Genomic DNA, 24,801 nt, shown 5'->3' with positions numbered 1-24,801 from the left:
CCTAGTGGTTAGAGTGTTGGACTAGTAACCAGCAGGTAGCCTAGTGGTTAGAGTGTTGGACTAGTAACCAGCAGGTAGCCTAGTGGTTAGAGCGTTGGACTAGTAACCAGCAGGTAGCCTAGTGGTTAGAGTGTTGGACTAGTAACCAGCAGGTAGCCTAGTGGTTAGAGTGTGGGGCCAGTAACCAGCAGGTAGCCTAGTAGTTAGAGTGTTAGACTAGTAACCAGCAGGTAGCCTAGTGGTTAGAGCGTTGGACCAGTAACCAGCAGGTAGTCTAGTGGTTAGAGCGTTGGACAAGTAACCAGCAGGTAGCCTAGTGGTTAGAGTGTTGGACTAGTAACCAGCAGGTAGTCTAGTGGTTAGAGTGTTGGACCAGTAACCAGCAGGTAGCCTAGTGGTTAGAGCATTGGACCAGTAACCAGCAGGTAGCCTAGTGGTTAGAGGCAGGTAGTCTAGTGGTTAGAGTATTGGACCAGTAACCAGCAGGTAGCCTAGTGGTTAGAGGCAGGTAGTCTAGTGGTTAGAGCATTGGACCAGTAACCAGCAGGTAGCCTAGTGGTTAGAGGCAGGTATCCTAGTGGTTAGAGTGTTGGACCAGTAACCAGCAGGTAGTCTAGTGGTTAGAGGCAGGTAGTCTAGTGGTTAGAGTATTGGACTAGTAACCAGCAGGTAGTCTAGTGGTTAGAATGTGGGGCTAGTAACCAGCAGGTAGTCGAGTGGTTAGAGTGTTGGACTAGTAACCAGCAGGTAGTCTAGTGGTTAGAGTGTTGGACTAGTAACCAGCAGGTAGTCTAGTGGTTAGAGTGTTGGACCAGTAACCAGCAGGTAGCCTAGTGGTTAGAGTGTTGGACTAGTAACCAGCAGGTAGTCTAGTGGTTAGAGTGTTGGGCCAGTAACCAGCAGGAAGCCTAGTGGTTAGAGCGTTGGGCCAGTAACCAGCAGGAAGCCTAGTGGTTAGAGCGTTGGGCCAGTAACCAGCAGGTAGCCTAATGGTGATGCCTTTAGTTCAGCAGCCTAACACAGTCAGAAGGACGAGTTGTTCAAACCCGGTCAGCCGGATTACCTTTTTCTGACTACCCAGAGTTCCACTGCAGCGGTGTGTCTGCGGTCACCTTGCATTCCCATCAGCCTCTCTGGCTCATAAACACTGATTGTTAATACTCAGATATCAGCCGTGTGTGAGTGCAGAGTGCGGTGTGTTTGATATACTCATAGTGAGTTACAGCTGATAGGAGTGTGTTAGGTGGCTGTCGACACCTGTAGTGTATCTGTGCCAACTATGATAAAGAATTCTTAAAACTAACGGCTCAGCAGACACACACACACACACACACACACACACACACACACACACACACACACACACACACACACACACACACACACACACACACACACACACACACACACACACACACACACACACACACACACACACACACACACACACACACACACACACACAGACACCCATCTCACACACACACACACACACACACACACACACACACACACACACACACACACACACACACACACACACACACACACACACAGAGACACACACACACACACACCCATCTCACACACACACACAGGGACACACACAGAGACACACACAGACACACACCCATCTCACACACACACAGGGATACACACAGAGACACACACAGACACACACCCATCTCACACACACACAATCAGAGAGGGGCCGTTATCAGCTGAATCAAAGTACACGTTTCTTATCAGCCCTACCTTACATTCCCCTCAGCAGCACGCACACACACACACACACACACACACACACACACACACACACCACACACACACACACACACACACACACACACACACACACACACACACACACACACACACACACACACACACACACACACACACACACACACACACACACACACACACACACACACACACACAGACACACACACACACACCACACCCATCTCTCTCACACTACACACAGACACCCACAGTCCCCAGACCCAGACCTCCTCTGTGTGAGAGTCAGTTCCCAGACCTCCTCTGTGTGAGAGTCAGTTCCACTGTGAATCACTATGATGAGGACACTACTGCTGCTGTGTGTGACTTTCTGCTGTCTGAGCCTCTCTGTGGCCGGTGACAGCTCTACCTCTCCCCCGGAGGAGAACGGGGTTCTGCTGTTGAAGAAGGACAACTTTAACCGAGCTCTCAAACAAAACAAACAGCTGCTGGTGCACTTTTGTAAGTAACTCTAACCCCCTAACCTTTAACCCTGAGTACTATAGCTAATACTAACCCTGAGTACTGTAACTAATACTAACCCTGAGTACTATAGCTAATACTAACCCTGAGTACTGTAACTAATACTAACCCTGAGTACTGTAGCTAATACTAACCCTGAGTACTATAGCTAATACTAACCCTGAGTACTATAGCTAATACTAACCCTCTAACCTTTAACCCTGAGTACTGTAGCTAATACTAACCCTCTAACCTTTAACCCTGAGTACTGTAGCTAATACTAACCCTCTAACCTTTAACCCAGAGTACTATAGCTAATACTAACCCCCTAACCTTTAACCCTGAGGACTGTAGCTAATACTAACCCTGAGTACTATAGCTAATACTAACCCTGAGTACTGTAGCTAATACTAACCCTGAGTACTATAGCTAATACTAACCCTGAGTACTATAGCTAATACTAACCCTCTAACCTTTAACCCTGAGTACTGTAGCTAATACTAACCCTCTAACCTTTAACCCTGAGTACTGTAGCTAATACTAACCCCCTAACCTTTAAACCTGAGTACTGTAGCTAATACTAACCCCCTAACCTTTAACCCTGAGTACTGTAGCTAATACTAACCCCCTAACCTTTAACCCTGAGTACTATAGCTAATACTAACCCTCTAACCCTCTAACCTTTAACCCTGAGTACTGTAGCTAATACTAACCCTGAGTACTGTAGCTAATACTAACCCTCTAACCTTTAACCCTGAGTACTATAGCTAATACTAACCCTCTAACCTTTAACCCTGAGTACTGTAGCTAATACTAACCCTGAGGACTGTAGCTAATACTAACCCTGAGTACTGTAACTAATACTAACCCTGAGTACTGTAACTAATACTAACCCTGAGTACTGTAACTAATACTAACCCTGAGTACTGTAACTAATACTAACCCTGAGTACTGTAACTAATACTAACCCTGAGTACTATAACTAATACTAACCCTGAGTTCTGTAACTAATACTAACCCCCTAACCTTTAACCCTGAGTACTATAGCTAATACTAACCCTGAGTACTATAGCTAATACTAACCCTGAGTACTGTAGCTAATACTAACCCTGAGTACTTTAGCTAATACTAACCCTGAGTACTGTAGCTAATACTAACCCTGAGTACTGTAGCTAATACTAACCCTGAGTACTGTAACTAATACTAACCCTGAGTACTATAGCTAATACTAACCCTCTAACCTTTAACCCTGAGTACTGTAGCTAATACTAACCCTGAGTACTGTAGCTAATACTAACCCTGAGTACTGTAGCTAATACTAACCCTGAGTACTGTAGCTAATACTAACCCTGAGTACTGTAGCTAATACTAACCCTGAGTACTATAGCTAATACTAACCCTGAGTACTGTAGCTAATACTAACCCTGAGTACTATAGCTAATACTAACCCTGAGTACTATAGCTAATACTAACCCTGAGTACTGTAGCTAATACTAACCCTGAGTACTATAGCTAATACTAACCCTGAGTACTGTAGCTAATACTAACCCTGAGTACTATAGCTAATACTAACCCTGAGTACTGTAACTAATACTAACCCTGAGTACTATAGCTAATACTAACCCTGAGTACTGTAACTAATACTAACCCTGAGTACTGTAGCTAATACTAACCCTGAGTTCTGTAACTAATACTAACCCTGAGTACTGTAACTAATACTAACCCTGAGTTCTGTAACTAATACTAACCCCCTAACCTTTAACCCTGAGTACTGTAGCTAATACTAACCCTGAGTACTGTAACTAATACTAACCCTGAGTACTATAGCTAATACTAACCCTCTAACCTTTAACCCTGAGTACTGTAGCTAATACTAACCCTGAGTACTGTAACTAATACTAACCCTGAGTACTATAGCTAATACTAACCCTCTAACCTTTAACCCTGAGTACTGTAGCTAATACTAACCCTGAGTACTGTAGCTAATACTAACCCTGAGTACTGTAGCTAATACTAACCCTGAGTACTATAGCTAATACTAACCCTGAGTACTGTAGCTAATACTAACCCTGAGTACTGTAACTAATACTAACCCTGAGTACTATAGCTAATACTAACCCTCTAACCTTTAACCCTGAGTACTGTAGCTAATACTAACCCTGAGTACTATAGCTAATACTAACCCTGAGTACTGTAGCTAATACTAACCCTGAGTACTATAGCTAATACTAACCCTCTAACCTTTAACCCTGAGTACTGTAGCTAATACTAACCCTGAGTTCTGTAACTAATACTAACCCTCTAACCTTTAACCCTGAGTACTGTAGCTAATACTAACCCCCTAACCTTTAAACCTGAGTACTGTAGCTAATACTAACCCCCTAACCTTTAACCCTGAGTACTGTAGCTAATACTAACCCCCTAACCTTTAACCCTGAGTACTATAGCTAATACTAACCCTCTAACCCTCTAACCTTTAACCCTGAGTACTGTAGCTAATACTAACCCTGAGTACTGTAGCTAATACTAACCCTCTAACCTTTAACCCTGAGTACTATAGCTAATACTAACCCTCTAACCTTTAACCCTGAGTACTGTAGCTAATACTAACCCTGAGGACTGTAGCTAATACTAACCCTGAGTACTGTAACTAATACTAACCCTGAGTACTGTAACTAATACTAACCCTGAGTACTGTAACTAATACTAACCCTGAGTACTGTAACTAATACTAACCCTGAGTACTGTAACTAATACTAACCCTGAGTACTATAACTAATACTAACCCTGAGTTCTGTAACTAATACTAACCCCCTAACCTTTAACCCTGAGTACTATAGCTAATACTAACCCTGAGTACTATAGCTAATACTAACCCTGAGTACTGTAGCTAATACTAACCCTGAGTACTTTAGCTAATACTAACCCTGAGTACTGTAGCTAATACTAACCCTGAGTACTGTAGCTAATACTAACCCTGAGTACTGTAACTAATACTAACCCTGAGTACTATAGCTAATACTAACCCTCTAACCTTTAACCCTGAGTACTGTAGCTAATACTAACCCTGAGTACTGTAGCTAATACTAACCCTGAGTACTGTAGCTAATACTAACCCTGAGTACTGTAGCTAATACTAACCCTGAGTACTGTAGCTAATACTAACCCTGAGTACTATAGCTAATACTAACCCTGAGTACTGTAGCTAATACTAACCCTGAGTACTATAGCTAATACTAACCCTGAGTACTATAGCTAATACTAACCCTGAGTACTGTAGCTAATACTAACCCTGAGTACTATAGCTAATACTAACCCTAACTGTAGCTAATACTAACCCTGAGTACTATAGCTAATACTAACCCTGAGTACTGTAACTAATACTAACCCTGAGTACTATAGCTAATACTAACCCTGAGTACTGTAACTAATACTAACCCTGAGTACTGTAGCTAATACTAACCCTGAGTTCTGTAACTAATACTAACCTGAGTACTGTAACTAATACTAACCCTGAGTTCTGTAACTAATACTAACCCCTAACCTTTAACCCTGAGTACTGTAGCTAATACTAACCCTGAGTACTGTAACTAATACTAACCCTGAGTACTATAGCTAATACTAACCCTCTAACCTTTAACCCTGAGTACTGTAGCTAATACTAACCCTGAGTACTGTAACTAATACTAACCCTGAGTACTATAGCTAATACTAACCCTCTAACCTTTAACCCTGAGTACTGTAGCTAATACTAACCCTGAGTACTGTAGCTAATACTAACCCTGAGTACTGTAGCTAATACTAACCCTGAGTACTATAGCTAATACTAACCCTGAGTACTGTAGCTAATACTAACCCTGAGTACTGTAACTAATACTAACCCTGAGTACTATAGCTAATACTAACCCTCTAACCTTTAACCCTGAGTACTGTAGCTAATACTAACCCTGAGTACTATAGCTAATACTAACCCTGAGTACTGTAGCTAATACTAACCCTGAGTACTATAGCTAATACTAACCCTCTAACCTTTAACCCTGAGTACTGTAGCTAATACTAACCCTGAGTTCTGTAACTAATACTAACCCCCTAACCTTTAACCCTGAGTACTGTAGCTAATACTAACCCCCTAACCTTTAACCCTGAGTACTGTAGCTAATACTAACCCTCTAACCCTCTAACCTTTAACCCTGAGTACTGTAACTAATACTAACCCCCTAACCTTTAACCCTGAGTACTGTAGCTAATACTAACCCTCTAACCCTCTAACCTTTAACCCTGAGTACTATAGCTAATACTAACCCCCTAACCTTTAACCCTGAGTACTGTAGCTAATACTAACCCTGAGTACTGTAGCTAATACTAACCCTGAGTACTGTAGCTAATACTAACCCTCTAACCTTTAACCCTGAGTACTGTAGCTAATACTAACCCTGAGTACTATAGCTAATACTAACCCTCTAACCTTTAACCCTGAGTACTGTAACTAATACTAACCCTGAGTTCCGTAACTAATACTAACCCTGAGTACTATAGCTAATACTAACCCCCTAACCTTTAACCCTGAGTACTGTAGCTAATACTAACCCTCTAACCCTCTAACCTTTAACCCTGAGTACTATAGCTAATACTAACCCTCTAACCTTTAACCCTGAGTACTGTAGCTAATACTAACCCTGAGTACTGTAGCTAATACTAACCCTGAGTACTGTAGCTAATACTAACCCTCTAACCTTTAACCCTGAGTACTATAGCTAATACTAACCCTCTAACCTTTAACCCTGAGTTCTGTAGCTAATACTAACCCCCTAACCTTTAACCCTGAGTACTGTAGCTAATACTAACCCTCTAACCTTTAACCCTGAGTACTGTAGCTAATACTAACCCCCTAACCTTTAACCCTGAGTACTATAGCTAATACTAACCCTGAGTACTATAGCTAATACTAACCCTGAGTACTGTAGCTAATACTAACCCTGAGTACTATAGCTAATACTAACCCTGAGTACTGTAGCTAATACTAACCCCTAACCTTTAACCCTGAGTACTGTTTACTACTAACCCCTAACCTTTAACCCTGGTACTATAGCTAATACTAACCCTGAGTACTGCTTAATACTAACCCTGAGTACTGTAGCTAATACTAACCCTGAGTACTATAGCTAATACTAACCCTGAGTACTATAGTTAATACTAACCCTCTAACCTTTAACCCTGCAGTACCGGGGCTAATACTTAACCCTGAGTACTGTAGCTAATACTAACCCTGAGTACTATAGCTAATACTAACCCTCTAACCTTTTAACCCTGAGTACTTAGCCAATACCAGCTCTACCCCGACCGTACTGTAGCTAATACTAACCCTGAGTACTGTAGCTAATACTAACCCTCTAACCTTTAACCCTGAGTACTATAGTTAATACTAACCCTCTAACCCTCTAACCTTTAACCCTGAGTACTGTAGCTAATACTAACCCCCTAACCTTTAACCCTGAGTACTATAGCTAATACTAACCCTCTAACCCTCTAACCTTTAACCCTGAGTACTATAGCTAATACTAACCCCCTAACCTTTAACCCTGAGTACTGTAGCTAATACTAACCCTGAGTACTGTAGCTAATACTAACCCTGAGTACTGTAGCTAATACTAACCCTCTAACCTTTAACCCTGAGTACTGTAGCTAATACTAACCCTCTAACCTTTAACCCTGAGTACTGTAGCTAATACTAACCCTGAGTACTGTAGCTAATACTAACCCTGAGTACTGTAGCTAATACTAACCCTGAGTACTATATGTGGTAACCGTGGTAGTGAGTGATGTAACCGTGGTAGTGAGTGATGTAACCGTGGTAGTGAGTGATGTAACCGTGGTAGTGAGTGATGTAACCGTGGTAGTGATGTGATGTAACCGTGGTAGTGAGGGATGTAACCGTGGTAGTGAGTGATGTAACCATGGAAAGATTATTTTTTTACCCTCTACACTCTTCAGCACTGGGTGGTTCTGTTCTGTGAGCTTGTGTGGCCTACCACTTCAAGGCTGAGCCGTTGTTGCTCCCAAATGCTTCCACTTCACAGGAACAGCACTAACAGTTGACCGGGGGGTTATAGGGTTAGACCAGTTGACCAGCTCTAGCAGGACCGGGGGTTAGGGTTAGACCAGTTGACCAGCTCTAGCAGGACTGGGGTTAGGGTTAGACCAGTTGACCAGCTCTAGCAGGACCGGGGGGTTAGGGTTAGACCAGTTGACCAGCTCTAGCAGGACCGGGGGTTAGGGGGGTTAGACCAGTTGACCAGCTCTAGCAGGACCGGGGGTTAGGGTTAGACCAGTTGACCAGCTCTTTGCAGGACCGGGGGTTAGGGTTAGACCAGTTGACCAGCTCTACAGGACCGGGGGATTAGGGTTAGACCAGTTGACCAGCTCTAGCAGGACCGGGGGTTAGGGTTAGACCAGTGTGACCAGCTCTAGCAGGACCGGGGGGTTAGGGTTAGACCAGTTGACCAGCTCTAGCAGGACCGGGGGTTAGGGTTAGACCAGTTGACCAGCTCTAGCAGGACCGGGGGGTTAGGGTTAGACCAGTTGACCAGCTCTAGCAGGACCGGGGATTAGGGTTAGACCAGTTGACCAGCTCTAGCAGGACCGGGGGTTAGGGGTTAGACCAGTTGACCAGCTCTAGCAGGACCGGGGGTTAGGGTTAGACCAGTTGACCAGCTCTAGCAGGACCGGGGGGGTTTAGGGTTAGACCAGTTGATCAGCTCTAGCAGGACCGGGGGGTTAGGGTTAGACCAGTTGACCAGCTCTAGCAGGACCGGGGATTAGGGTTAGACCAGTTGACCAGCTCTAGCAGGACCGGGGGGTTAGGGTTAGACCAGTTGACCAGCTCTAGCAGGACCGGGGGTTAGGGTTAGACCAGTTGACCAGGGGGTTAGGGCTAGACCAGTTGACCAGGGGGTTAGGGCTAGACCAGTTGACCAGGGGGTTAGGGTTAGACCAGTTGACCAGCTCTAGCAGAACCGGGGGTTATAGGGTTAGACCAGTTGACCAGCTCTAGCAGGACCGGGGGGGTTAGGGTTAGACCAGTTGACCAGCTCTAGCAGGACCGGGGGTTAGGGTTAGACCAGTTGACCAGCTCTAGCAGGACCGGGGGTTAGGGTTAGACCAGTTGACCAGGGGGTTAGGGCTAGACCAGTTGACCAGGGGGTTAGGGTTAGACCAGTTGACCAGGGGGGTTAGGGTTAGACCAGTTGACCAGCTCTAGCAGGACCGGGGGTTAGGGTTAGACCAGTTGACCAGCTCTAGCAGGACCGGGGGGTTTAGGGTTAGACCAGTTGACCAGCTCTAGCAGGACCAGGGGGGGGTTAGGGTTAGACCAGTTGACCAGGGGGTTAGGGTTAGACCAGTTGACCAGCTCTAGCAGGACCGGGGGGTTAGGGTTAGACCAGTTGACCAGCTCTAGCAGGACCGGGGGTTTAGGGTTAGACCAGTTGACCAGCTCTAGCAGGACCGGGGGTTAGGGTTAGACCAGTTGACCAGCTCTAGCAGGACCGGGGGTTAGGGTTAGACCAGTTGACCAGCTCTAGCAGGACCGGGGGTTAGGGTTAGACCAGTTGACCAGCTCTAGCAGGACCGGGGGTTTAGGTTAGACCAGTTGACCAGGGGTTAGGGTTAGACCAGTTGACCAGCTCTAGCAGGACCGGGGGTTAGGGGTTAGACCAGTTGACCGGGGGTTAGGGTTAGACCAGTTGACCAGCTCTAGCAGGACCGGGGGGTTAGGGTTAGACCAGTTGACCAGCTCTAGCAGGACCGGGGGTTAGGGTTAGACCAGTTGACCGGGGGGTTAGGGTTACCAGTTGACCAGGGGGTTAGGGTTAGACCAGTTGACCAGGGGGGTTAGGGTTAGACCAGTTGACCAGGGGGGTTAGGGTTAGACCAGTTGACCAGGGGGGTTAGGGTTAGAACAGTTGACCAGGGGGGTTAGGGTTAGACCAGTTGACCAGGGGGGGTTAGACCAGTTGACCAGGGGGGTTAGGGTTAGACCAGTTGACCAGGGGGTTAGGGTTAGACCAGTTGACCAGGGGGTTAGGGTTAGACCAGTTGACCAGGGGGGTTAGGGTTAGACCAGTTGACCGGGGGGGTTAGGGTTAGACCAGTTGACCAGCTCTAGCAGGGCAGAAATGTGACGGACTTGTTGGAAACGTGGCATCCTATGACATTGCCACGTTGAAAGTCACTGAGCTCCATTCTACTGCCAATGTTTGTCTATGGAGATTACGTGGCTGTGTGCGGAAATACACTAATCCACTAATTTGAAGGGGTGTCCAGATACTCTTGTATATATATTGTATCTGGGGACTTAGTAGTAGTTATATGGGGTCATAGTAGTAGTTATATGGGGTCATAGTAGTAGTTATATGGGGTCATAGTAGTAGTTATATGGGGTCATAGTAGTAGTTATATGGGGTCATAGTAGTAGTTATATGGGGTCATAGTAGTAGTTATATGGGGTCATAGTAGTAGTTATATGGGGTCATAGTAGTAGTTATATGGGGTCATAGTAGTAGTTATATGGGGTCATAGTAGTAGTTATATGGGGTCATAGTAGTAGTTATATGGGGTCATAGTAGTAGTTATATGGGGTCATAGTAGTAGTTATATGGGGTCATAGTAGTAGTTATATGGGGTCATAGTAGTAGTTATATGGGGTCATAGTAGTAGTTATATGGGGTCATAGTCGTAGTTATATGGGGTCATAGTAGTAGTTATATGGGGTCATAGTAGTAGTTATATGGGGTCATAGTAGTAGTTATATGGGGTCATAGTAGTAGTTATATGGGGTCATAGTAGTAGTTATATGGGGTCATAGTAGTAGTTATATGGGGTCATAGTAGTAGTTATATGGGGTCATAGTAGTAGTTATATGGGGTCATAGTAGTAGTTATATGGGGTCATAGTAGTAGTTATATGGGGTCATAGTAGTAGTTATATGGGGTCATAGTAGTAGTTATATGGGGTCATAGTAGTAGTTATATGGGGTCATAGTAGTAGTTATATGGGGTCATAGTAGTAGTTATATGGGGTCATAGTAGTAGTTATATATATTTTTAAATTTTATTTCACCTTTATTTAACCAGGTAGGCTAGTTGAGAACAAGTTCTCATTTACAACTGCGACCTGGCCAAGATAAAGCATAGCAGTTCGACACAAACAACAACACAGAGTTACACATGGAATAAAACAAACATACAGTCAATAATACAGTAGAAAAAATTAAACAGAGATACTGGGGTGCAAAGGAGCAAGATAAATGAATAAATACAGTATGGGGATGAGGTAGTTGGATGGGCTATTTACATATGGGCTATGTACAGGTACAGTAATCTGTAAGCTGCTCTGACAGCTGGTGCTTAAAGCTAGTGAGGGACATGTGAGTCTCCAGCTTCAGAGATTTTTGCAATTCGTTCCAGTCATGGGCAGCAGAGAACTGGAAGGAAAGGAGGCCAAAGGAGGAATTGGCTTTGGGGGTGACCAGTGAGATATACCTGCTGGAGCGCGTGCTATGGGTGGGTGCTGCTATGGTGACCAGTGAGCTGAGATAAGGCGGGGCTTTACCTAGCAGAGACTTGTAGATGACCTGGAGCCAGTGGGTTTGGCGACGAGTATGAAGCGAGGGCCACCCAACGAAAGCGTGTGTGTGTGTAATGTGTGTGTGTATAATGTGTGTGTGTGTAATGTGTGTGTAATGTGTGTGTAATGTGTGTACAATGTGTGTGTAATGTGTGTGTGTGTAATATGTGAGTGTGTAATGTGTGTGTGTGTAATATGTGTGTGTGTAATGTCTGTGTGTAGAATGTGTGTGTGTAATGTGTATGTAAAGTGTGTGTGTGTGTGTGTAATGTGTGTGTGTAATGTGTGTACAATGTGTGTGTGTAATATGTATGTAATGTGTGTGTGTGTGATGTGCGTGTCTAATGTGTGTGTAATGTGCGTGTGTAATGTGTGTGTAATATGTATGTAATGTGTGTGTGTGTGTGTGATGTGCGTGTCTAATGTGTGTGTAATGTGTGTGTGTGATGTGTGTGTGTGTAATGTGTGTGTGATGTGTGTGTGTGATGTGTGTGTGTGATGTGTGTGTGTAATGTGCGTGTGATGTGTGTGTGTGTAATGTGCATGTGTGTAATGTGTGTGTAATGTGTGTGTGTAATGTGTGTGTAATGTGTGTGTGTGTGTGTAGTCGCTCCTCTCTCTGGGGATTCCCAGTAGTGTGTGTGTAATGTGTGTGTAATGTGTGTGTAATGTGTGTGTGTGTGTAATATGTGTGTAATGTGTGTGTGTGTGTGTAGTCGCTCCTCTCTCTGGGCATTCCCAGTAGTGTGTGTGTAATGTGTGTGTAATGTGTGTGTAATGTGTGTGTAATGTGTGTGTAATATGTGTGTAATGTGTGTGTGTGTAATGTGTGTGTGTGTGTAATGTGTGTGTAATGTGTGTGTGATGTGTGTGTAATGTGTGTGTAATGTGTGTGTAATGTGTGTGTAATGTGTGTGTGATGTGTGTGTGTGTGTAATGTGTGTGTAATGTGTGTGTAATGTGTGTGTGTGATGTGTGTGTGTAATGTGTGTGTGTGTAGTCGCTCCTCTCTCTGGGGATTCCCAGCGGCTGGCGTTGGCGTTCCGTGGAGCCGCGGAGCAGCTGATTGGTTCGGAGGTGAAACTGGGCGTAGTCGACGTCTCCAAGGAAACCAATCTGACCAAGGAACTGAACGCCACGACTCCACCCCCTCTACGGCTCTACCTATCAGGAGACAGACACAACCCTGTACCCTGCCCAGGTACACACACACACATTAATAATAAATAATAATAATAATAATATATGCCATTTAGCAGACGCTTTTATCCAAAGCGACTACATTACACACACACACACACACACACACACACACACACACACACACACACACACACACACACACACACACACACACACACACACACACACTACTGGGAATCCCCAGAGAGAGGACCGACTACACACACACACACAATCTCTCTCTCTCAGTTTTCCAGAGTTCGGCCTCCATCGTAACGTGGCTAAAGAGGAGGGCGGGGCCTAGCGCTGACATCATCACTGACCTGAACCAATCAGATCGTTTCGTCGCCTCAGAGGAGCTGGTTGTTCTCGGACTGTTTAAGGTGACATCCCCTTCCTGTTGGGCCTGTAGTACTTCCTGTCCTGTACCTGTGATGTGTGTGTGACCTCAACAACCCCTAGCGGACTACCTCTAGAGGAGATCAGAGGGACGGACACACAGACCATCAGTCCCTCTGATCCAGACTGGAGTAGTGGAGCTCAGAGGGACGGACACACAGACAGTCAGTCCCTCTGATCCAGACTGGAGTAGTGGAGCTCAGAGGGACGGACTCACAGAACAGTCCCTCTGATCAGACTGGAGTAGTGGAGCTCAGAGGGACGGACTCACAGACAGTCAGTCCCTCTGATCCAGACTGGAGTAGTGGAGCTCAGAGGAGGACTCACAGACAGTCAGTCCCTCTGATCCAGACTGGAGTAGTGGAGATCAGAGGTGACATCAGTCCCTCTGATCCAGACTGGAGTAGTGGAGATCAGAGGGACGGACACACAGACAGTCAGTCCCTCTGATCCAGACTGGAGTAGAGGAGCTCAGAGGGACGGACTCACAGACAGTCAGTCCCTCTGATCCAGACTGGAGTAGAGGAGCTCAGAGGGACGGACTCACAGACAGTCAGTCCCTCTGATCCAGACTGGAGTAGTGGAGCTCAGAGGGACGGACACAGACAGGTCCCTCTGATCCAGACTGGAGTAGTGGAGCTCAGAGGGACGGACACACAGACAGTCAGTCCCTCTGATCCAGACTGGAGTAGTGGAGCTCAGAGGGACGGACACACAGACAGTCAGTCCCTCTGATCCAGACTGGAGTAGTGGAGCTCAGAGGGACGGACACACAGACAGTCAGTCCCTCTGATCCAGACTGGAGTAGTGGAGCTCAGAGGGACGGACACACAGATAGTCAGTCCCTCTGATCCAGACTGGAGTAGTGGAGCTCAGAGGGACGGACACACAGATAGTCAGTCCCTCTGATCCAGACTGGAGTAGTGGAGCTCAGAGGGACGGACACACAGACAGTCAGTCCCTCTGATCCAGACTGGAGTAGTGGAGCTCAGAGGGACGGACACACAGACAGTCAGTCCCTCTGATCCAGACTGGAGTAGTGGAGCTCAGAGGGACGGACACACAGACGTCAGTCCCTCTGATCCAGACTGGAGTAGTGGAGCTCAGAGGGACGGACACACAGACAGTCAGTCCCTCTGATCCAGACTGGAGTAGTGGAGCTCAGAGGGACGGACACACAGACAGTCAGTCCCTCTGATCCAGACTGGAGTAGTGGATCTCAGAGGGACGGACACACAGACAGTCAGTCCCTCTGATCCAGACTGGAGTAGTGGAGCTCAGAGGGACGGACTCACAGATAGTCAGTCCCTCTGATCCAGACTGGAGTAGTGGAGCTCAGAGGGACTGACACACAGATAGTCAGTCCTCTGATCCAGACTGGAGTAGAGGAGCTCAGAGGGACGGACTCACAGACAGTCAGTCCCTCTGATCCAGACTGGAGTAGTGGAGCTCAGAGGGACGGACACACAGACAGTCAGTCCCTCTGATCCAGACTGGAGTAGTGGAGCTCAGAGGGACGGACTCACAGACAGTCAGTCCCTCTGATCCAGACTGGAGTAGTGGAGCTCAGAGGGACGGACACACAGACAGTCAGTCCCTCTGATACAGACTGGAGTAGTGGAGCTCAGAGGGACGGACACACAGACAGTCAGTCCCTCTGATCCAGACTGGAGTAGTGGAGCTCAGAGGGACGGACACACAGACAGTCAGTCCCTCTGATCCAGACTGGAGTAGTGGAGCTCAGAGGGACGGACACACAGACAGTCAGTCCCTCTGATCCAGACTGGAGTAGTGGAGCTCAGAGGGACGGACACACAGACACACTGTTCTACATTTGCAGAATAGACGCTTTGGGTTAGTTTAACCCTAACCCTAACCTTCGGTTTAGTTTAACCCTAACCCCAACCTTCGGTTCAGTTTAACCCTAACCCTAACCTTCGGTTTTGTTTAACCCTTACCTTCGGTTCAGTTTAACCCTAACCCTAACCTTCGGTTTATTTTAACCCTAACCCTAACCTTAGGTTCAGTTTTAACCCTAACCTTCGGTTTAGTTTAACCCTAACCTTAGGTTCAGTTTAACCCTAACCTTCGGTTTAGTTTAACCCTAACCTTCGGTTTAGTTTAACCCTAACCTTCGGTTTAGTTTAACCCTAACCTAACCTTAGGTTCAGTTTAACCCTAACCTTCGGTTTAGTTTAACCCTAACCTTCGGTTTAGTTTAACCCTAACCTTCGGTTTAGTTTAACCCTAACCCTAACCTTCGGTTTAGTTTAACCCTAACCCTAACCTTCGGTTCAGTTTAACCCTAACCCTAACCTTCGGTTTAGTTTAACCCTAACCTTAGGTTCAGTTTAACCCTAACCTTCGGTTTAGTTTAACCCTAACCCTAACCTTCGGTTTAGTTTAACCCTAACCCTAACCTTCGGTTCAGTTTAACCCTAACCTTCGGTTTAGTTTAACCCTAACCCTAACCTTCGGTTTAGTTTAACCCTAACCCTAACCTTCGGTTTAGTTTAACCCTAACCCTAACCTTCGGTTTAGTTTAACCCTAACTCTTTATTGAAAAGCATCCCATGCTTTCCATTGCTACCAGTTTTTTTCTCTACTCTAATAATTAAGGGCATCGTTTTAAATTTACAGTTACAACTGGATCATAGTTTAGTTGGAGCTGCACAACTGAGTCCTTAAAGGGGAAATGACGTCTTAAAGGGGAAATGACGTCTTAAAGGGGAAATGACGTCTTAAAGTGAAACCGACGTCTTAAAGGGAAACTAACGTCTTAAAGGGGAAACGACGTCTTAAAAGGGCAACAACGTCTTAAAGGGGAAACAACATCTTAAAAGGGCAACGACGTCTTAAAGGGGAAACAACGTCTTAAAAGGGCAATGACGTCTTAACGGGGAAATAACGTCTTAAAGGGGAAATAACGTCTTAAAGGGGCAATGACGTCTTAAAGGGGAAATGACGTCTTAAAGGGGAAATGACGTCTTAAAAGGGCAACGACAGACTTTGTAATATAGAATCCAATAATGTATTTTTGGATTGAATAATAAATCATAATTAACATGAACTGTTTATAATAATAATCATTATTATGAAAAACAATCAGGACGAATGGGGTAAATGCAGATAGATAAACCCCCATGCTTCAGAATTAGTATTATAGCAAGGATGCTGTAGCAGTTGGGCAACAGGCAACAGGTGATAATGCTGCAAAAGTCAGGCGGAGGAGAAGGTACTGCTCTGTTTCAGCTGGTATGGTCAGTCTAGCTGTCTGGAGGAGAAGGTACTGCTCTGTTTCAGCTGGTATGGTCAGTCTAGCTGTATGGAGAAGGTACTGCTCTGTTTCAGCTGGTATGGTCAGTCTAGCTGTCTGGAGGAGAAGGTACTGCTCTGTTTCAGCTGGTATGGTCAGTCTAGCTGTCTGGAGGAGAAGGTACTGCTCTGTTTCAGCTGGTATGGTCAGTCTAGCTGTCTGGAGGAGAAGGTACTGCTCTGTTTCAGCTGGTATGGTCAGTCTAGCTGTCTGGAGGAGAAGGTACTGCTCTGTTTCAGCTGGTATGGTCAGTCTAGCTGTCTGGAGGAGAAGGTACTGCTCTGTTTCAGCTGGTATGGTCAGTCTAGCTGTCTGGAGGAGAAGGTACTGCTCTGTTTCAGCTGGTATGGTCAGTCTAGCTGTATGGAGGAGAAGGTACTGCTCTGTTTCAGCTGGTATGGTCAGTCTAGCTGTATGGAGAAGGTACTGCTCTGTTTCAGCTGGTATGGTCAGTCTAGCTGTCTGGAGGAGAAGGTACTGCTCTGTTTCAGCTGGTATGGTCAGTCTAGCTGTCTGGAGGAGAAGGTACTGCTCTGTTTCAGCTGGTATGGTCAGTCTAGCTGTATGGAGAAGGTACTGCTCTGTTTCAGCTGTTATGGTCAGTCTAGCTGTATGGAGGAGAAGGTACTGCTCTGTTTCAGCTGTTATGGTCAGTCTAGCTGTATGGAGGAGAAGGTACTGCTCTGTTTCAGCTGGTATGGTCAGTCTAGCTGTCTGGAGGAGAAGGTACTGCTCTGTTTCAGCTGTTATGGTCAGTCTAGCTGTCTGGAGAAGGTACTGCTCTGTTTCCGCTGGTATGGTCAGTCTAGCTGTCTGGAGGAGAAGGTACTGCTCTGTTTCAGCTGGTATGGTCAGTCTAGCTGTATGGAGGAGAAGGTACTGCTCTGTTTCAGCTGGTATGGTCAGTCTAGCTGTATGGAGGAGAAGGTACTGCTCTGTTTCAGCTGGTATGGTCAGTCTAGCTGTCTGGAGGAGAAGGTACTGCTCTGTTTCAGCTGGTATGGTCAGTCTAGCTGTATGGAGAAGGTACTGCTCTGTTTCAGCTGGTATGGTCAGTCTAGCTGTATGGAGGAGAAGGTACTGCTCTGTTTCAGCTGGTATGGTCAGTCTAGCTGTATGGAGGAGAAGGTACTGCTCTGTTTCAGCTGGTATGGTCAGTCTAGCTGTATGGAGGAGAAGGTACTGCTCTGTTTCAGCTGGTATGGTCAGTCTAGCTGTATGGAGGAGAAGGTACTGCTCTGTTTCAGCTGGTATGGTCAGTCTAGCTGTATGGAGAAGGTACTGCTCTGTTTCAGCTGGTATGGTCAGTCTAGCTGTCTGGAGGAGAAGGTACTGCTCTGTTTCAGCTGGTATGGTCAGTCTAGCTGTCTGGAGGAGAAGGTACTGCTCTGTTTCAGCTGGTATGGTCAGTCTAGCTGTATGGAGAAGGTACTGCTCTGTTTCAGCTGGTATGGTCAGTCTAGCTGTATGGAGGAGAAGGTACTGCTCTGTTTCAGCTGGTATGGTCAGTCTAGCTGTCTGGAGGAGAAGGTACTGCTCTGTTTCAGCTGGTATGGTCAGTCTAGCTGTCTGGAGGAGAAGGTACTGCTCTGTTTCAGCTGGTATGGTCAGTCTAGCTGTCTGGAGAAGGTACTGCTCTGTTTCAGCTGGTATGGTCAGTCTAGCTGTCTGGAGGAGAAGGTACTGCTCTGTTTCAGCTGGTATGGTCAGTCTAGCTGTATGGAGGAGAAGGTACTGCTCTGTTTCAGCTGGTATGGTCAGTCTAGCTGTATGGAGGAGAAGGTACTGCTCTGTTTCAGCTGGTATGGTCAGTCTAGCTGTCTGGAGGAGAAGGTACTGCTCTGTTTCAGCTGGTATGGTCAGTCTAGCTGTATGGAGGAGAAGGTACTGCTCTGTTTCAGCTGGTATGGTCAGTCTAGCTGTCTGGAGGAGAAGGTACTGCTCTGTTTCAGCTGGTATGGTCAGTCTAGCTGTATGGAGGAAAGGTACTGCTCTGTTTCAGCTGGTATGGTCAGTCTAGCTGTATGGAGGAGAAGGTACTGCTCTGTTTCAGCTGGTATGGTCAGTCTAGCTGTCTGGAGGAGAAGGTACTGCTCTGTTTCAGCTGGTATGGTCAGTCTAGCTGTATGGAGAAGGTACTGCTCTGTTTCAGCTGGTATGGTCAGTCTAGCTGTATGGAGGAGAAGGTACTGCTCTGTTTCAGCTGGTATGGTCAGTCTAGCTGTATGGAGGAGAAGGTACTGCTCTGTTTCAGCTGGTATGGTCAGTCTAGCTGTATGGAGGAGAAGGTACTGCTCTGTTTCAGCTGGTATGGTCAGTCTAGCTGTATGGAGGAGAAGGTACTGCTCTGTTTCAGCTGGTATGGTCAGTCTAGCTGTATGGAGGAGAAGGTACTGCTCTGTTTCAGCTGGTATGGTCAGTCTAGCTGTCTGGAGAGAAGGTACTGCTCTGTTTCAGCTGGTATGGTCAGTCTAGCTGTCTGGAGGAGAAGGTACTGCTCTGTTTCAGCTGGTATGGTCAGTCTAGCTGTATGGAGGAGAAGGTACTGCTCTGTTTCAGCTGGTATGGTCAGTCTAGCTGTATGGAGGAGAAGGTACTGCTCTGTTTCAGCTGGTATGGTCAGTCTAGCTGTCTGGAGAAGGTACTGCTCTGTTTCAGCTGGTATGGTCAGTCTAGCTGTATGGAGGAGAAGGTACTGCTCTGTTTCAGCTGGTATGGTCAGTCTAGCTGTCTGGAGGAGAAGGTACTGCTCTGTTTCAGCTGGTATGGTCAGTCTAGCTGTATGGAGGAGAAGGTACTGCTCTGTTTCAGCTGGTATGGTCAGTCTAGCTGTCTGGAGGAGAAGGTACTGCTCTGTTTCAGCTGGTATGGTCAGTCTAGCTGTATGGAGGAGAAGGTACTGCTCTGTTTCAGCTGGTATGGTCAGTCTAGCTGTCTGGAGAAGGTACTGCTCTGTTTCAGCTGTTATGGTCAGTCTAGCTGTATGGAGGAGAAGGTACTGCTCTGTTTCAGCTGGTATGGTCAGTCTAGCTGTATGGAGGAGAAGGTACTGCTCTGTTTCAGCTGGTATGGTCAGTCTAGCTGTATGGAGGAGAAGGTACTGCTCTGTTTCAGCTGTTATGATCAGTCTAGCTGTATGGAGAAGGTACTGCTCTGTTTCAGCTGGTATGGTCAGTCTAGCTGTATGGAGAAGGTACTGCTCTGTTTCAGCTGGTATGGTCAGTCTAGCTGTATGGAGAAGGTACTGCTCTGTTTCAGCTGGTATGGTCAGTCTAGCTGTCTGGAGGAGAAGGTACTGCTCTGTTTCAGCTGGTATGGTCAGTCTAGCTGTATGGAGGAGAAGGTACTGCTCTGTTTCAGCTGTTATGGTCAGTCTAGCTGTATGGAGAAAGGTACTGCTCTGTTTCAGCTGGTATGGTCAGTCTAGCTGTATGGAGAAAGGTACTGCTCTGTTTCAGCTGGTATGGTCAGTCTAGCTGTATGGAGAAGGTACTGCTCTGTTTCAGCTGGTATGGTCAGTCTAGCTGTCTGGAGGAGAAGGTACTGCTCTGTTTCAGCTGGTATGGTCAGTCTAGCTGTCTGGAGGAGAAGGTACTGCTCTGTTTCAGCTGGTATGGTCAGTCTAGCTGTATGGAGGAGAAGGTACTGCTCTGTTTCAGCTGGTATGGTCAGTCTAGCTGTCTGGAGAAGGTACTGCTCTGTTTCAGCTGGTATGGTCAGTCTAGCTGTCTGGAGGAGAAGGTACTGCTCTGTTTCAGCTGGTATGGTCAGTCTAGCTGTCTGGAGGAGAAGGTACTGCTCTGTTTCAGCTGGTATGGTCAGTCTAGCTGTATGGAGGAGAAGGTACTGCTCTGTTTCAGCTGGTATGGTCAGTCTAGCTGTCTGGAGAAGGTACTGCTCTGTTTCAGCTGTTATGGTCAGTCTAGCTGTCTGGAGAAGGTACTGCTCTGTTTCAGCTGGTATGGTCAGTCTAGCTGTCTGGAGGAGAAGGTTCTGCTCTGTTTCAGCTGGTATGGTCAGTCTAGCTGTCTGGAGAAGGTACTGCTCTGTTTCAGCTGTTATGGTCAGTCTAGCTGTATGGAGGAGAAGGTACTGCTCTGTTTCAGCTGGTATGGTCAGTCTAGCTGTATGGAGGAGAAGGTACTGCTCTGTTTCAGCTGGTATGGTCAGTCTAGCTGTCTGGAGAAGGTACTGCTCTGTTTCAGCTGTTATGGTCAGTCTAGCTGTCTGGAGAAGGTACTGCTCTGTTTCAGCTGGTATGGTCAGTCTAGCTGTCTGGAGGAGAAGGTACTGCTCTGTTTCAGCTGGTATGGTCAGTCTAGCTGTCTGGAGAAGGTACTGCTCTGTTTCAGCTGTTATGGTCAGTCTAGCTGTATGGAGGAGAAGGTACTGCTCTGTTTCAGCTGGTATGGTCAGTCTAGCTGTATGGAGGAGAAGGTACTGCTCTGTTTCAGCTGGTATGGTCAGTCTAGCTGTATGGAGGAGAAGGTACTGCTCTGTTTCAGCTGGTATGATCAGTCTAGCTGTATGGAGAAGGTACTGCTCTGTTTCAGCTGGTATGGTCAGTCTAGCTGTATGGAGAAGGTACTGCTCTGTTTCAGCTGGTATGGTCAGTCTAGCTGTCTGGAGAGAAGGTACTGCTCTGTTTCAGCTGGTATGGTCAGTCTAGCTGTCTGGAGGAGAAGGTACTGCTCTGTTTCAGCTGGTATGGTCAGTCTAGCTGTATGGAGGAGAAGGTACTGCTCTGTTTCAGCTGTTATGATCAGTCTAGCTGTATGGAGAAGGTACTGCTCTGTTTCAGCTGGTATGGTCAGTCTAGCTGTATGGAGAAGGTACTGCTCTGTTTCAGCTGGTATGGTCAGTCTAGCTGTATGGAGAAGGTACTGCTCTGTTTCAGCTGGTATGGTCAGTCTAGCTGTCTGGAGGAGAAGGTACTGCTCTGTTTCAGCTGGTATGGTCAGTCTAGCTGTATGGAGGAGAAGGTACTGCTCTGTTTCAGCTGTTATGATCAGTCTAGCTGTATGGAGAAGGTACTGCTCTGTTTCAGCTGGTATGGTCAGTCTAGCTGTATGGAGAAGGTACTGCTCTGTTTCAGCTGGTATGGTCAGTCTAGCTGTATGGAGAAGGTACTGCTCTGTTTCAGCTGGTATGGTCAGTCTAGCTGTCTGGAGGAGAAGGTACTGCTCTGTTTCAGCTGGTATGGTCAGTCTAGCTGTCTGGAGGAGAAGGTACTGCTCTGTTTCAGCTGGTATGGTCAGTCTAGCTGTAAGGAGGAGAAGGTACTGCTCTGTTTCAGCTGGTATGGTCAGTCTAGCTGTCTGGTGAAGGTACTGCTCTGTTTCAGCTGGTATGGTCAGTCTAGCTGTCTGGAGGAGAAGGTACTGCTCTGTTTCAGCTGGTATGGTCAGTCTAGCTGTCTGGAGGAGAAGGTACTGCTCTGTTTCAGCTGGTATGGTCAGTCTAGCTGTAAGGAGGAGAAGGTACTGCTCTGTTTCAGCTGGTATGGTCAGTCTAGCTGTCTGGAGAAGGTACTGCTCTGTTTCAGCTGTTATGGTCAGTCTAGCTGTCTGGAGAAGGTACTGCTCTGTTTCAGCTGGTATGGTCAGTCTAGCTGTCTGGAGGAGAAGGTTCTGCTCTGTTTCAGCTGGTATGGTCAGTCTAGCTGTCTGGAGAAGGTACTGCTCTGTTTCAGCTGGTATGGTCAGTCTAGCTGTATGGAGGAGAAGGTACTGCTCTGTTTCAGCTGTTATGGTCAGTCTAGCTGTCTGGAGGAGAAGGTACTGCTCTGTTTCAGCTGGTATGGTCAGTCTAGCTGTCTGGAGGAGAAGGTACTGCTCTGTTTCAGCTGGTATGGTCAGTCTAGCTGTCTGGAGGAGAAGGTACTGCTCTGTTTCAGCTGGTATGGTCAGTCTAGCTGTATGGAGAAGGTACTGCTCTGTTTCAGCTGGTATGGTCAGTCTAGCTGTATGGAGGAGAAGGTACTGCTCTGTTTCAGCTGGTATGGTCAGTCTAGCTGTCTGGAGGAGAAGGTACTGCTCTGTTTCAGCTGTTATGGTCAGTCTAGCTGTATGGAGGAGAAGGTACTGCTCTGTTTCAGCTGGTATGGTCAGTCTAGCTGTATGGAGAAGGTACTGCTCTGTTTCAGCTGGTATGGTCAGTCTAGCTGTATGGAGGAGAAGGTACTGCTCTGTTTCAGCTGGTATGGTCAGTCTAGCTGTATGGAGGAGAAGGTACTGCTCTGTTTCAGCTGGTATGGTCAGTCTAGCTGTATGGAGAAGGTACTGCTCTGTTTCAGCTGGTATGGTCAGTCTAGCTGTATGGAGGAGAAGGTACTGCTCTGTTTCAGCTGGTATGGTCAGTCTAGCTGTCTGGAGGAGAAGGTACTGCTCTGTTTCAGCTGGTATGGTCAGTCTAGCTGTATGGAGGAGAAGGTACTGCTCTGTTTCAGCTGGTATGGTCAGTCTAGCTGTATGGAGGAGAAGGTACTGCTCTGTTTCAGCTGTTATGGTCAGTCTAGCTGTATGGAGAAGGTACTGCTCTGTTTCAGCTGTTATGGTCAGTCTAGCTGTCTGGTGAAGGTACTGCTCTGTTTCAGCTGTTATGGTCAGTCTAGCTGTATGGAGAAGGTACTGCTCTGTTTCAGCTGGTATGGTCAGTCTAGCTGTATGGAGAAGGTACTGCTCTGTTTCAGCTGTTATGATCAGTCTAGCTGTCTGGAGGAGAAGGTACTGCTCTGTTTCAGCTGGTATGGTCAGTCTAGCTGTATGGAGGAGAAGGTACTGCTCTGTTTCAGCTGGTATGGTCAGTCTAGCTGTATGGAGGAGAAGGTACTGCTCTGTTTCAGCTGGTATGGTCAGTCTAGCTGTCTGGAGAAGGTACTGCTCTATTTCAGCTGTTATGGTCAGTCTAGCTGTCTGGAGAAGGTACTGCTCTGTTTCAGTGGAGCGTCCCTACCTCCCTCCAGACAGTATTTGAAACGTTTCTGTGTTTGTGTTTGTCTAGGACGTGGAGCGTCCCTACCTCCCTCCAGACAGTATTTGAAACGTTTCTGTGTTTGTCTAGGACGTGGAGCGTCTCTACCTCCCTCCAGACAGTATTTGAAACGTTTCTGTGTCTGTGTTTGTCTAGGACGTGGAGCGTCTCTACCTCCCTCCAGACAGTATTTGAAACGTTTCTCTGTTTGTCTAGGACGTGGAGCGTCCCTACCTCCCTCCAGACAGTATTTGAAACGTTTCTGTGTTTGTCTAGGACGTGGAGCGTCTCTACCTCCCTCCAGACAGTATTTGAAACGTTTCTGTGTCTGTGTTTGTCTAGGATGTGGAGCGTCTCTACCTCCCTCCAGACAGTATTTGAAACGTTTCTGTGTTTGTCTAGGACGTGGAGCGTCTCTACCTCCCTCCAGACAGTATTTGAAACGTTTCTGTGTCTGTGTTTGTCTAGGACGTGGAGCGTCTCTACCTCCCTCCAGACAGTATTTGAAACGTTTCTGTGTTTATCTAGGACGTGGAGCATCCCTACCTCCCTCCAGACAGTATTTGAAACGTTTCTGTGTCTGTGTTTGTCTAGGACGTGGAGCGTCTCTACCTCCCTCCAGACAGTATTTGAAACGTTTCTGTGTCTGTGTTTGTCTAGGACGTGGAGCGTCCCTACCTCCTTCCAGACAGTATTTGAAACGTTTCTGTGTCTGTGTTTGTCTAGGACGTGGAGCGTCCCTACCTCCTTCCAGACAGTATTTGAAACGTTTCTGTGTTTGTCTAGGACGTGGAGCGTCTCTACCTCCCTCCAGACAGTATTTGAAACGTTTCTGTGTCTGTGTTTGTCTAGGACGTGGAGCGTCTCTACCTCCCTCCAGACAGTATTTGAAACGTTTCTGTGTCTGTGTTTGTCTAGGACGTGGAGCGTCTCTACCTCCTTCCAGACAGTATTTGAAACGTTTCTGTGTCTGTGTTTGTCTAGGACGTGGAGCGTCTCTACCTCCCTCCAGACAGTATTTGAAACGTTTCTGTGTTTGTCTAGGACGTGGAGCGTCTCTACCT

General features: G+C 46.7%; 1 pseudogene; it reads left to right on the top strand.

Annotated features, from left to right (window-relative positions):
- Window positions 1-1,979: 1,979 nt before the first annotated feature.
- Window positions 1,980-24,801, top strand: part of LOC124020569 — a 56,406-nt pseudogene continuing 33,584 nt past the window's right edge.

This window comes from Oncorhynchus gorbuscha, unplaced genomic scaffold (genome assembly GCF_021184085.1).
Source record: "Oncorhynchus gorbuscha isolate QuinsamMale2020 ecotype Even-year unplaced genomic scaffold, OgorEven_v1.0 Un_scaffold_857, whole genome shotgun sequence".
NCBI lineage: Eukaryota > Metazoa > Chordata > Actinopteri > Salmoniformes > Salmonidae > Oncorhynchus > Oncorhynchus gorbuscha.
This window is presented reverse-complemented; position numbering and strand designations above follow the sequence as displayed.